This window comes from Conger conger, chromosome 8 (genome assembly GCF_963514075.1).
Source record: "Conger conger chromosome 8, fConCon1.1, whole genome shotgun sequence".
Taxonomy (NCBI): Eukaryota; Metazoa; Chordata; class Actinopteri; order Anguilliformes; family Congridae; genus Conger; species Conger conger.
Window position 1 is genome coordinate 3,769,013 of NC_083767.1, and position 14,220 is coordinate 3,783,232.

Consider the following 14,220-nt stretch of genomic DNA (forward strand, 5'->3'; position numbering starts at 1 on the left):
CCAGGAGCGTAGACAAAACAAGCAAAGTCCATACACGTAGATCCAGCCAATAAGACAATAAATAATCCGAAAACACGGTGCCGAGGGAAGAGGCAAACTCGTAGTCGGTAGACGTGCAGGGAGGTCCGGTAGCAGGAGAGCTGTCAGCGGGGCAGAAGTACAGGCGGGCGGCAGGCAGGGTCGTAGTCGAGGGCGTTGCGGAAGTCGAAACCATAAACGTGAAATCAATGGGATATAATGCTCTAGAGTTGCTTTGACAGACAAGAGGCAGACAATTTCACGAAGAACAGAAGTGCGACTGGGCTATAAATGCGGGTGTAGACAGATGTAGACAATTAGTTAGAGAGCAGCAAGGGAATGGAAAACAGGTGCGATGGATGACAAGTTTAACAAGGTAATTAGTCATCGTTAGTAATAAACCTATCCTGCCCTAGCATTAGTAAATGAGTAAATGACATGCACGAGAAACGTAAGGTAACATGAACACATGATTAGTATGTTAGTATTACCCAATCCTGATCTAGCATTGCGGTTTGCGGAAAGACATGTAAAAGTGTATGTTTAAACAACGACCAGTTAGCGTAACAATAAACATGAATCAAAACATAACACTAAACAAACTAAGACGATAACCACACATAACAAGGTAAAATAATCGTAATGAAAACATAACTAGACATGACAAGACAATTAATCGTAACAAGAAATAAACTAAACAACATGACGAACCTAGACTAACATAATACATGATAAGACAATACGTGACTAAGACAAATGATTAACATAAAACAAGGCAAGACAGACCTGAAACGTGACACCCTGTTCCTGGAGATCTACCGTCCTGTAGGATTTCACTCCAATCCTAACAAAGCACACCTCATTCAACAGCTAGAGCAGAGCTGCCAAACACTGTTAATTTTGATCTACTGTCCTGTAGGTTTTCACTGCAACCCTTAAAAACATTTTGCGCAACCGCTGCACTGTCACTTTACGCCCAATGAGGAGTCACTGATCATTATCCAATGCTGATGAATAACAGACACTCAGACAGGAAGTCATTACTGTTGACAAGACAGGAAATCAAGATCTCAAGCTGTGTTTTACCGTCAGGGGGATCGGAGAGAGGTCTAACAGAAGTACATGCAGTCATCGTGGTGGCTCATTCCATAACTTGAAAAGAGAAAGAAAACACTGTCCTATGGATGAACTCTCTGCTGAAAAAAAACAGCTCAAGCTAGGTTTTGATCAGCTCATACCCAGCTAGACCAGCTTATGACCAGCATGACCAGCTGAATGTGGCACTCCAATTTCATCTTTTGAAACAGTTTCATCCATCAGCTGAGACCCTGACCCCTGACCCCTGACCCCCTGACCCCCTGGCCAAATGATGATCTTACAGGCAGATTCTTTGCCTCTTGGAGGGGTTAACATGAGATAAATTAGTTTAATATCTTTCACAAGCCTGGCAGTATGCAGAAGGCATATAAACTGTGTTTATTCTAGTCCATATGGTGAATGCATATGTTCATTGTGATGGGATTAAGATATATGCATCGTAAGTAGGTAAAAACACAACAAGGCAAAGGGGCTGCACAATAATATCTGGCCGACAGATTTTGGATGCAAATAACGAATACGTTTGTTGACAAACAAACAAGTAGCTGTGACCTGTATCATCTTTCAAAACAAATTGGTGGCAAAACAAAACATGGTTGAATCAGCTGAAGTGAGAATCAGATGTGTGTGTGTGTGTGTGTGTGTCCGTGTGTGTGTGTGTGTGTGTGTGTGTGTGTGTCCGTGTGTGTCCGTGTGTGTGTGTTTGTTTTTGCTTGTGTGCACTATCGGCAGTACGGGGTGTAGAGCAACGTGGTAGCATAAGGATCATCCAATCAAAAGCCTGAGAATCAGCCAAAAGGCATGACAATCAGCCAATCAAAGGCCTGAGATTCAGACAAAAGCCAATCAAAAACTTGAGTATTACTGAATTAAAGGCCCGAGAATCAACCAATGAGATGAGGACACACACAGTAATCCTTCAGGTGAGGCCCCTGCTCCAGCCCCTCCTCCAGCCCCCAGTCACACGGCAGGTGAACAGACATTAGTTCTCCTCCACGGCCCGGGAAAGGAAAGGCCGTTCCATTTCAAGAACAAAAAGCCACCAAACAATACTGTCTTAGAGCTGGGTGGGGCGAGCAAGTTAATCTTCTTGACACTCTGTTCACTGTCTTGACACATTCAGAATGGACCACGAGAATATTACCCACCCCCCCACCCCCCCCCACACCCCCAAAAAAAATAAAAATGTCAGGTCTTAACCAAAGGAATTCTACCATCGGGACTGAACTTTCTGAAAAATCGCGGTCAACCTAATCTTGTTTCTATTAAACCCACAGATGCAAAATGAGGAGATGACATGAAGGGCCGTATTTGTGTAGCTCCTCCACTGTGGGGACGGAGACTGGCCTGTGTGCTGGCAGAAAGGGCTCTATTTGAATGAGCTGGGGAAGGATTTGCTTGGGGGATGACTGTCCAATTCATGAGCGAGAGCTGGACTCAGGTCTCTGTATGCAAAGGGCTCCAAACAGCTCAGAGAGCTGGAGCTATTCAAATACAAGGCAGGCAAATGTATCAACATTATTTGAACAACAACCTATTCAAAGTCAACAAGAGACATACTGTATGTGGCTTATAACATTACTATTACCATTACAGTATATACTGAGGCTTATTATGAATACATGGTTATAGAATATTTTTACAACATATATTTCATAAATATATTGTTCATATTATGTCATTATTCAAATTCCTATGAATATCGGGTAGCTTCAGGGGAAGGTTCAGAAGAACAGCATCCTTCAATACAAAGCATCAAAAAGAGAGAGACTACTTTTCCCAAAATGATTCACTTCTGTGAGTGTTCTTCTTCCTGTGAGTTATTTATCCCTACTTGTGTGACCTGTGTTACCTCACTGCTTGCTTTTTGGGGGTTCAGGCCTGTTTTTTTAATCCGTTCTCCAACTATTTCTCAGTGAAGCAGTGTCTTTGTGGCAGTTCTCTGTATAAAGTGTGATAAAAATAAAACTGACTTGATTTGTCTTCTCTTATTGCAGATAGGAAGAGCATATCACGGCTGTCTCAGTAGACCAAAACAGTCCAGCATCCACAGGGATTTATGATCATTCATGATATACACCCGGCACGTGTGAGCGTGTGTGTGTGTGTGTCTGTGGTTCTGTGTGTGTGTGCATGCGCGTGTAACTCTTCTGCACATAAGATAAGCATTACTAATGTTACTGGGCTTGACTAATAGGCCCATGGTGGAGAAACGTGACCATGAGAACAGGACGGTCCTGATGTCCTAAATCTTAAGTTCAATCCCCCGGTCCAGCCATCGACCCTGCACTACACACGACACACCCTGACCTTCCTCTGACCCCTTCATGAGCATGACCACACAGCTCAATAACAGAAGTGATGGCCTTTCTGAATTGGAAATCCATGCCTGTGTAATGGTGAGATCTCTGTACATTATATCTCTGGTAGTGTTTGCAGATGGTAATAAACCTTAGCAAGCAGTACCATAATCTAACACGTATTCACTGAAACTTCACAGCCTTTCTCTGTGTAATCACGTCATTAACACAGAATGAAGCTAGCCATCAACAGCCCTCTATGGTGTGAGATCACACGTGTGATTGGAATGTTCTTCACAGAACATTCTAGTGCTGATGTAACAATCACCACTCATTGGAGTTCTAGAACACTGACTTAGAATGTTGAAAAAAAGCATTCCAAAAAAAGCACCACATTCCCCACTCTCCTCTCTCACACACTCCGACAGCCACTCCACTGACCACTCTGCTCTGCATCAAGAGTGGGACAGGCACACAGACCACATCTGCCTCTACACATAAGTGTGTATTACAGAGGTCTATGGTGTTTTTAGACACATTAAGCCAGAAATATGACATAAATGACATATCATTATAAAATATTTTTGATAAAAGCATTCATGCTCTCAATGACCTGGTTCTTCAGTTGTGGCCTCTACTTGAATACAGCTCATATATCTGTGCAGAATATGGGCTCAATTAGATCCCATCTTGGCTGGATACTGCAGCAATTATAAAAAGATGCAGTCAGAACCTGAGACCCACATCTTACCCACAGCCTCATACCCAGTCAATGAGACCAAGATGTGGTTAAAGTTCAATTCTCACCAGTCATTAAAATCCAAACAGCATAACTGCATCCATCTGTTAGACAAGCAACAGTGATATGGACACAACCACAGTGATATGGACACAGCCACAGTGATATGGACACAACCACAATGATATGGCCACAACCACAGTGATATGGCCACAGCCACAATGATATGGCCACAACCACAGTGATATGGACACAGCCACAGTGATATGGACACAGCCACAGCTACAGCAGTACACTGCACATCCTGTCCTCCAAACACAGAGTGCATTTTATTATTTTCCTGCTGATCGTTGGGTTCACCCGATCTGGCCTTCTCGCTGTGTAATCTCCACGAGGTCACGTTTAGCCATCAACTTAACCAATCAGCTGCATTCCGCACTGGGAGGGAGGATGGGGGTCTGAGCCAGCAGCCACTAAAACACACCGGGAGCAATCCTCATCCCCGATGTCCGAACATCGCCCAACGCATAACGGCTCATGAATATTTCAGACAGGGATCTGGGAGAGCAGCAGAGTTACAGGAATTACATCTAATCTAATGCCCAGGACTGTGCGCTGGTAATGCACACAGCTAAATGGAATATCACTTCAGTCTAAAATTATTTCAGCATTGTGATCGTCTCTGTACAGAGTAAATTGATGTAAATTGCGTTTCGGTGTCTGGATGTTTGTTGTTTTTTAGATTAATGGTTTCATAGATCATCACAACGTCTTTCAGGAGGGGAGTGAAGCATCTTCCTCCTGAGGAGAATTCCAAGGTGGTCTGATATCCCAGCATGCATTTCCAGCAGGGTCATACCTTGACTATGCTCATTTGTATTCTGAGACAGTGTTGCGTGGGGGGGGTGGGGGGTGGGGGGGGGGGTGTTAAGTCTTAATGAAAGTCTGCATCTGAACCACAGAGGGGGGTAGATCTACTGCTGCAGCCCCCCCGCCACACACATATGAATGTCATACATCTCCAAATCCTCATCTCAGGCTGACACTCAATGCAGTTCTGTGTGTTCATAAGATCCAAGGAGGACCTCAACGTTATACAAAAGGGTGCTCAAAGGTGTAAATAAATTAGTCCAAACATAAAATGTCATTCTGGGTTGTCTGGATTGTTTTCTGGAGAAGTACTTATCAATTCAACAAAAAGTGCAGATAAGCCTCCTTGCTTCAACACCAATAAGAATCCAAGGTATTTTTTATTTTATTAAATCCTTTTACATTAACATGATCAGGAGTGCCTCAGATTCTTTTTGACACTGAAGGCAAAATGAGAAGTATCCTTTTTAGCTGGTCTCTTGAATGCCATAAGAGTTTTCTGTTGATCAAGGGTATCTTTCGTAACAAGTTAGAATCCTCCGGACCTGTACACACCAGCGCTGTGGCACACAGCATGCTACAGCCGGATTTGAGCTGGCAGCTCCCAGACCCGCAGGCCATCTGTCCACTGGGTCAGGAGAAAGGCCCGGAATATTCCTCACAGTAAGCTCCCAGAGACCAGACAGTCTGCCATCAGTGGATTACAACACGCTCTGCATAAGGACACAGTTGTGTCTGTCTCCTGGTGTGATTTTATATCAGAGAACTGCCCACTACCTACCTGGAATTGTTTAAATTACAGACAGATCTGTATACTGGCCATATCACTGTCCATATCACTAACAGAAAAGCTCACTGACAATCTAACCCTTGTACATCACAGACCGAACAGCTCACTTGACCACCCTCCTTCATTTGTCTGACAAAACAGATCACCGACCCAGCTGACCATACTGATATTACTGACAGAACAGAACACTGTCCATCACACACTGTTTATACTACTGACAGAATAGATTACTTATCACAACATAGTAAACAGATTACTGAACACAACACACAGCGCACACAGAACACGTCCCTGCCGTAAAATCCGGCTATGCCCAGTTTGTAATTACCAGCTACCAGCTCTTTAAAAACATAGCTTGAGCTGGGCAAACCTTGTTGAGTATGGAGCTGGTTTGAACTGGTCAACCGGCTACCAGCTGTTGTAAAACCTACCTTGAGCTGTTTTCTTTTCAGCAGGGTGAACACTAGACTGTTGTTTATATTACTGACACAACAGATCACTGACCACAACCTACTGTTCATATTACTGACACAACAGATCACTGACCACAACATACTGTTCATATTACTGACACAACAGATCACTGACCACAACATACTGTTCATACTAGTGACACAACAGATCACTGACCACAACATACTGTTCATATTACTGACACAACAGATCACTGACTACAACATACTGTTCATACTAGTGACACAACAGATCACTGACTACAACATACTGTTCATATTACTGACACAACAGATCACTGACCACAACATACCGTTCATATTACTGACACAACAGATCACTGACCACAACATACCGTTCATATTACTGACACAACAGGTCACTGACCACAACATACCGTTCATATTACTGACACAACAGGTCACTGACCACAACATACTGTTTATAATACTGACTCATTATTATTATTATTATTTTTAAAGCCAAAACACTACAGTGAGGGAAAACAGAGACACAGGCGATATGGGGCGATATGGCTCAGGCAGTAAGAGCAGTCGTCTGGCAGTCGGAGGGTTGCCGGTTCAATCCCCCGCCTGGGTTGTGTCGCAGTGTCCCTGAGCAAGACACCTAACCCCCAAATGCTCCTGACGAGCTGGTTGGTGCCTTGCATGGCAGCCAATCGCTGTCGGTGTGTGAGTGTGTGTATGAATGGGTGAATGAGAAGCATCAATTGTACAGCGCTTTGGATAAAGGCGCTATATAAATTCCAACCATTTACCATTTACACAAAACAGACCAGATAAATAAATAACAGGCCAGGAGTGTAACAGACCCAGCAGAGTTCATTCAAAGGTTCTTGGAAGAGAGTGTACAGCCTCTGCATCTCTAAGACCATTCTGCCTCATTAGAAAACTGCCTCGATATTAATCAAGAATCTAATCTAATCTACTGTTCAACGGGTTTCTCTGTGTGCTTGCATCACAGAAAGCCCACTAAATGATTTAAACAGTGAGGAATTTAATCCTGATATTAAACAACCCGCGTTTTCAAGTTACCACACAAGAGCTGCGTGACCTAAAGGAATTTGTTCGGCTGATTTTATCAATTTCCTTCAAGGCGGTTTTTGAAGACTGGATTTTTGGCAGAGTTAGAAACAACTGACAGCTTTGTACATAACATTGTGTGAGTCTCTGAAGATCAACACAGGATCAGAATATCACGGGTTTAAAGAGTGCTCTTAAATCTGTGACAACACATTATTCAAACTTCTTTTAAACTACCTTTCCCACAAAACACAAAACCCCAACACCGAGACTATCACAAAACAGGCAGGAGGGGGTGTGAAAGAGTGAAAGTGATCAGAACAGTGTAAACACCCCCCCCCCTTTCATGGGATCGGGGGTCAGGGCTGGAGGGGGCGGGGAGGGAGGGGCATTTACGGCTGAGTAAGTCTCAAACCGGCCAATCAGCTTCTGACTCTCCCCTGATTGATATTCCTGATCGCTGCCCAGCCCTCTCTATTCAGAGCGCCAGGGGGCGGGGCCAGCTCCCATTGGCCAGTGTCGCTGACCTCAACAACCCTGTCACTCAGACTGACCCAAGCTCTTACACTTAGTGTTAGCACCAGCAGTGCTAATTCAGTTAGCATTTCCCCTTAATGTTCCTACTAACTGACTTAACTCACCAATAAACGCACAAGCCAACATAAATATATTATAGAGAACACAATATATCATAATTGAATAAGGCCTAGATTCAGCCAACATACAGTAGGCATTAAAAGCCTGTCAACCACACCTGACATCCACCTGTAGCCGGTACCCACCCATCACTAATGAGAGATACAGAGACTCAATTTAAAAAAGGAAAAAAGCAAAGGAAGCGCTGGTGGGTTACAGCAGCAGCCCGGTCCTCCAGTGCAGAGTTCACACAACGCGGCTCATTGTCCGGTCTATTCGGCCCATTCAGGGGACATCATCGGCGGCGCAGACACTCACACAAACGGGACCGCCGTGCGTGACGAATGCCCCTGACAGAGGCGCTATTCACCGCCCCAGAGACGCGCTGTCAGAGCGGCCCCGCCAACGCCATGATTTTTATATTCCTAAAAACCCCGTTTGTGAGTGGAATGTGCCCTGCGGTTGGTTTCGAGGCTGTGGCCAAATTGTTCCCCTTTTTCCGAATTTTGACACGAATAGAACAGAGCACAGTGGAGATCCGGGGGAGGGGGGGGGAGGGGGTGTGGCAGGGGCGTGTTTACTGAGCAGAGTGAATGATTGACAGGTCTTACCTGTGTGGGTCCTCTGTCCTCCCCTGCTGTTGTCCTGTCTCTGTGGGACCTCTCTGATTGGCTCTCAATCCTACAACAAACAGGAAGTTACTGTTAGTTTGGAGAGAGACGGGACTGAAATGATATGAGAAGATGCTCATCCAGGTAGCATATACTCTGTGCTGTTACTGAGCCAGACCTGGGGCACATACACACTTACTGAGCCAGACCTGGGGCACATACACACTTACTGAACCAGACCTGGGGCACATACACACTTACTGAACCAGAACTGGGGCAAATACACACTTACTGAGCCAGACCTGGGGCACATACACACTTACTGAACCAGAACTGGGGCAAATACACACTTTCAGCTTTAGAATCAATGCTGGTCACATTTTAAAACAAATGTGCAGATCCAGGAGAATTTAAAAAAGAAATTATTTTCCTAAATGTATAATCCTAAAAAACAAAACTGTAGTCCTGGTAAAAACAGATGTTGGCACTACTGTTGTCAGTTAAATGCAGGAATTCTACAAGAGTATAAAGGACTAAATAGTTTAAAATAACAACAGTATGAAATTATCCATGCCAGTCACTGCCTCTGACACAGGGGTAATATAGATTAAGAGGCTTATGTGATGAACGCCCCGGTGAATGGAGATGCGTTGAGCGAATCCAGAACGCTGCTGACAGGAAGGAGGAGCACGGAGAGGGAAACAGATCGCAGGAATCCCCTATGAACTTGGGAAAGCGCATTCCGGAATCCTGGAAGGCACATCTTGTTAAGCGGGAAGAAAGACATCGGCGCCTATGGTGGAGAAATATGAGCCCACTCTAACCTTGAGATTCCGTACACACTGGGCCGCAGTGAAGAAAAACAAACACGAAACTGTCTCACAGCAAGGACGTACGCCGGCTCCGTTCTTACATTTTACGTCCTTTTCCCTTCATGACGGCCTTCACTCTTCCTCAACAAAGTCACTTATTCCGCCACAACTTCAAAGCTAGACTGCAATGCTAGGCCAGGTCTAACATCTACAAAGATAAACAAATCTGTAGCTACTGTGGAACAGAAAGCAATGCAACCCGTGTTTGCAACGGAGAAACGTGTAAGCAGAAGCACATCTCATCGCTATGACTGGAATGGTATTGTGTCAAGAAAATGCGTGATATGTGAGTGAGTGACCGAGTATTCTCCAGATCACCGTATCAGAACCACTCGGGAAATGCTTCGAATTGATGCGGCGTATCAACTGACGTCTAAGGATCTGCACTGACAACATTCCTGGGAGATATCATCTAGACTGCCAAAACAGAAACATATTCCACAATGGGGAAATAGCCATAATTCAATGGCAGAAACGCGCTAGGCTAAAAGCATCGCGTTTCACGCTTGCGTTGAAAGGGGTTTGTGTAAACAGAACCGAAAACTGATACAGTCAAACAGGCAGGTTTTAAACATAATCGCCTGAGAGCCAAACAGGCTCCTTCCGTGAATACATCAGTGACAGCTGTTCTAGTTTGGACTGAGGACGGCGCTGAAATAACGCGTCCAACAACGACCGGAGCGCTCTGTGCCGTTGCTATGGTGACGTGGGGAGATTCCGAGCGGCGTGTATGCATTATTGAGAGCTGGATCTAAAAACGTTAGGATCCACTTGTCAAACCTACCCGAAAAGGCGCACAGTAGCATTCAAGCCCTATAAGACTGCCCGCATCAACGTCAAATGAACAGATATGACCCGCTATTCCACCGCGTTTGTGTTCAGTGCTTTTTTCCCCCCGAGAGAAAAAAATCCGTATAGACCTATATAGCCTACATACAGTAGGCAATATATCATTATGTAAGAGACTGGATAGCGTCATAAAAACAACGAAACCAAACATCATAGCTCGGAGCATCCGTACCCGCGCTGCAGGAGAGGAACGAAGCCTGCCGTCATTAATGATCATATGATGCCGTTTCCTCCAGGCTGTCGGCACGCTGGAAGACCGTACTCATATCCCAGCGAAAAGAGCTCTCTGCCCAGACATCGCTGCCGCCAAACCGTCATTAGCAGGAGAAACCCCGGGCTACACACATTCATTAATAAATTATCCTGTGTGTGCAGCTGCAGAGTGGAAGAGCTCTAATTAAACACTCACACACCTCAGAGCCCTGCGATGATTAATGAAGTTAAAACACTAAAAAGCAGAAAACAGTGTAACGATGCCATCGCGTGTGACAAGCGAACACAGGCACCGGAGCGGGAGAGATCGCGTGAGCTAACAGCAGGAGAGACTGACAGGTGTCAGCCGCACGCGCGTCTTTCACTGGGCAACACACTTTCTCTGTTCATCTGTTCCTCTCTCGCTGTCTTTCATACACACATGCAGAAACGCATGCACACACACACACACAGACACACACATATGCACATACGCACAGCACACACACAAACCAGCATACAACTAATGCACACTCTCTCTTACTCGCATGCATACACTTACACTCTCACACATACACACACAAATTAATTCATCCACACACACACAGACACACACATACATACAGAGACTGTTGCATACACAGACACACACATACACACAGACACTGTTGCATACACAGACACACACTTACACACAGACACTGTTGCATACACAGACACACACATGCATGAATGTACCCATTCAAATTCACTTGCAAGCATGTGCACATACCCACACACATGCACACACACACAGCAGAAGCAGTTCAAACTGTGTTACCTGGAAGCTCTGTGCTGTCATCAGTGTCCTGAGTGAGAAGATCTGATCCCAGTGCTATCACTGTAATCCAGAGAGATGGGTGTGTGAGCGGCAGAGAGAGGGAGAGAGAGGGAGCGAGTGTGTGAGAGAGAGGGAGAGAGTGTGTGTGAGAGAGAGGGAGAGAGTGTGTGTGAGAGAGAGGGAGAGAGAAGGAGAGAGAGTGTGTGTGTGAGAGAAAGAGGGAGGATGCTCCCCCCCCCCCCCCACTGGCCTGGCCCCCCAGTGGGTCTAAACCAGCCCTTTGTCCCGGCACAATAGAGGTTAAACATTTCCTGGTATCATGTGACCGCTAGCAGAACCCACCAACATTCAAACACCAAGAAACAAGATGCTCAATTATCTATTTATTTCACTTTTACAAAATGAGCCTATTTTAGGTTTTATCAAAATAAAAATAAAAACACTAGCACACACTTCTCTTCCGCGTTCACAGTTGTTTAGGTATGTGAAAGACTTAAAGAATCCACCTGAAGAAATTCAGAGAAAGTTGCCCCGGGGCAACAATTCTGACTTCCGTTCCCATCCAATTTGTGGCGTGGAGTTGAACTCCACTGAGCAGATGTCAGGGGAAATCAATCCAGCTGACTTTACGAACAGGGACCTTGTTTTACGGCCGGCTATTAGTGACAGTTATTACTGACGCAGTTTAAAGGAAATACCTTTTTTTAAAGAAGAAGGTCTTTTGACGTCCATAAGCTATGGTTGCAGCCTACTACAATGGAGGGGATTCTCCTTAGCTTCCCCTTTGAAAGTGTCGCTATTCTCCCTTCCCGAGCTGAATAATACCAAGCCACACAAAGCGCAGGACAAGGAACATAATCTCCCTCAATACATATTGTCCATCGCGGGGGAAACAATGGCTGAGTTCTGAATAACGCTGCCGCGCGCTAATGCTGTTCAGCGCTAACTTTCCTCCGTGGGTTTCCCTCCCAGACGCCCCTGTGTGTGTGTGTGTGTGTGTGTGTGGGTGTGTATCAGTGTGAGTGTGTGTGTGTGTGTGTGGGTGTGGGTGTGTATCAGTGTGAGTGTGTGTGTGTGTGTGGGTGTGTATCAGTGTGAGTGTGTGTGTGTGAGTGTGTGTGTGTGTATGGGTGTGGGTGTGTATCAGTGTGAGTGTGTGTGTGTGAGTGTGTGAGTGTGTGTGTGTGTGTGTGGGTGTGTATCAGTGTGAGTGTGTGTGTGTGAGTGTGTGTGTGTGTGTGTGTGGGTGTGTATCAGTGTGGGTGTGTATCAGTGTGAGTGTGTGAGTGTGTGTGTGTGTGTGTGAGTGTGTGTGTGTGTGAGTGTGTGTGTGTGTGTTGTGGTGTAAGTGTGTGTGTGTGTGGGTGTGGGTGTGTATCAGTGTGTGTGAGAGTGTGTGTGTGTGTGTGTGTGTGTTGTGGTGTAAGTGTGTGTACAGTACAGAGTTGGACGCATGGTTAGCATACACTGCCTGAGCGCTGCTACATCCACGGCGGAGCTAAAACAGCTTCATTAAGGCTCCATTGTCCCTGACCCCTGGTGCACATCATCAGGGCGAGTGTGTCCTTCTGCACCACACCCATACTCCAGCTTCACTCCCTCACCGGCGCTGTGTGTGTGTGTGTGTGTGAGTGTGTGTGAGTGTGTGTGTGAGTGTGTGTGTGTGTGTGTGTGTGTGTGTGGGTGTGGGTGTGTATCAGTGTGAGTGTGTGTGTGAGTGTGTGTGTGTGTGTGTTGTGGTGTAAGTGTGTGTGTGTGTGTGTGTATCAGTGTGAGTGTGTGTGTGTCTGTGTGTGTGTGAGTGTGTGTGTGTTGTGGTGTAAGTGTGTGTGTGTGTGTGGGGGGGGGGGGGGGGTGTCTGTGTGTGTGTGAGTGTGTGTGTGTCTGTGTGTGTGTGAGTGTGTGTGTGTTGTGATGTGTGTGTATGTGAGTGTGAGTGTGTGTGTGAGTGTGTGGGTTAGGACACAGTATTTCAGCGTGACTGACAGTGCTGAGGTGTGTGTGTTTACACTGCGCGCTACGCAGCGATTGAGCGGGTCTAATCAGACATTACTTCTGCACACTGCACCCCTTCAGCGGGGTGGACAGGCCGGGCGCTAAACGGCCTGCGAAGCCCATTCAGCCCCGCCAACCCGCCACGGCCGTCTGTCCATCTGGGGCCCTGCCCGCGCGCACGGGAGAGAGGCATTGTTCAGAGCCGCGCTAAAAAAAAACCAAATTCTCAATGAGGGGGTGCTATTTTTACACAGTGTGATTTCAGACAGGAATCAAATCAAAACTCCACACCCCACACCCCCTCCTTCCCACAAACCCGGTTTCTTCTACTCCTTCTTCGTGGGAATAGCTGTGTGGAGTTTGTTTGGGGAGTCGCGGGGGTCTTTACAGAAGGCGCCCCAGGATTGGGGTCAGACAGGGTACCCATTCACAGCGCAGAATGGAGACGCGCCGCGATTGGCCGAGGGAGTGAATTGGGGGGCGGGGTCCCGCCGGAGCCCCCGGTGAGTGGGATTCTGAAGGCCTTTACAGTTATCATTGTAAAAGATACAATGCAGGGGACGTGTGCGGGGGACGTGGGCGCATATCAACCGCCGCGCAGGATTACGGCTTTAACCAGAGAGCTCTCAGCGCTACCCAAGCCCTGGCCAGGCAGGGACACCTGGAGCTCACAGAGCTGCCAGGAAATTAAAAAACAACAACAAAGAAACAAAGAAAACAGATCAAAATCTGTTCATTCCCATTTGTCCTTAACTTTGACTCACAATCCAAGCATTATTATCATTATCATTATTATTACATATTTAACTGAGAGTCAAAGTTAAGGAGACATGTTAATCCAGGCCAGAGGAAGCTCACCCACAGGGCAGAGGAGTGCGCGTGTGTCACCGCTGTAATGAAAACGTTGTGAAGATGTAAAAGTGTACCCTGCGGT

The 14,220-nt window shown here is 46.0% G+C and overlaps 1 protein-coding gene across 9 annotated transcripts in view; it reads right to left on the reverse strand.

Annotated features, from left to right (window-relative positions):
• LOC133134658 (neuronal cell adhesion molecule-like) overlaps nt 1-14,220 on the reverse strand; it is an 84,383-nt gene that overhangs the window by 43,419 nt on the left and 26,744 nt on the right. For 8 of the 9 annotated variants that reach the window (XM_061250903.1, XM_061250901.1, XM_061250906.1 and 5 more), the window contains exon 2: nt 8,559-8,628. The gene's annotated coding sequence lies outside the window, so the exon portion shown is untranslated. Of the gene's footprint in view, nt 1-8,558; nt 8,629-11,291; nt 11,352-14,220 lie in introns of all 9 variants that reach the window. The other variant, XM_061250899.1, reaches the window with a different exon arrangement.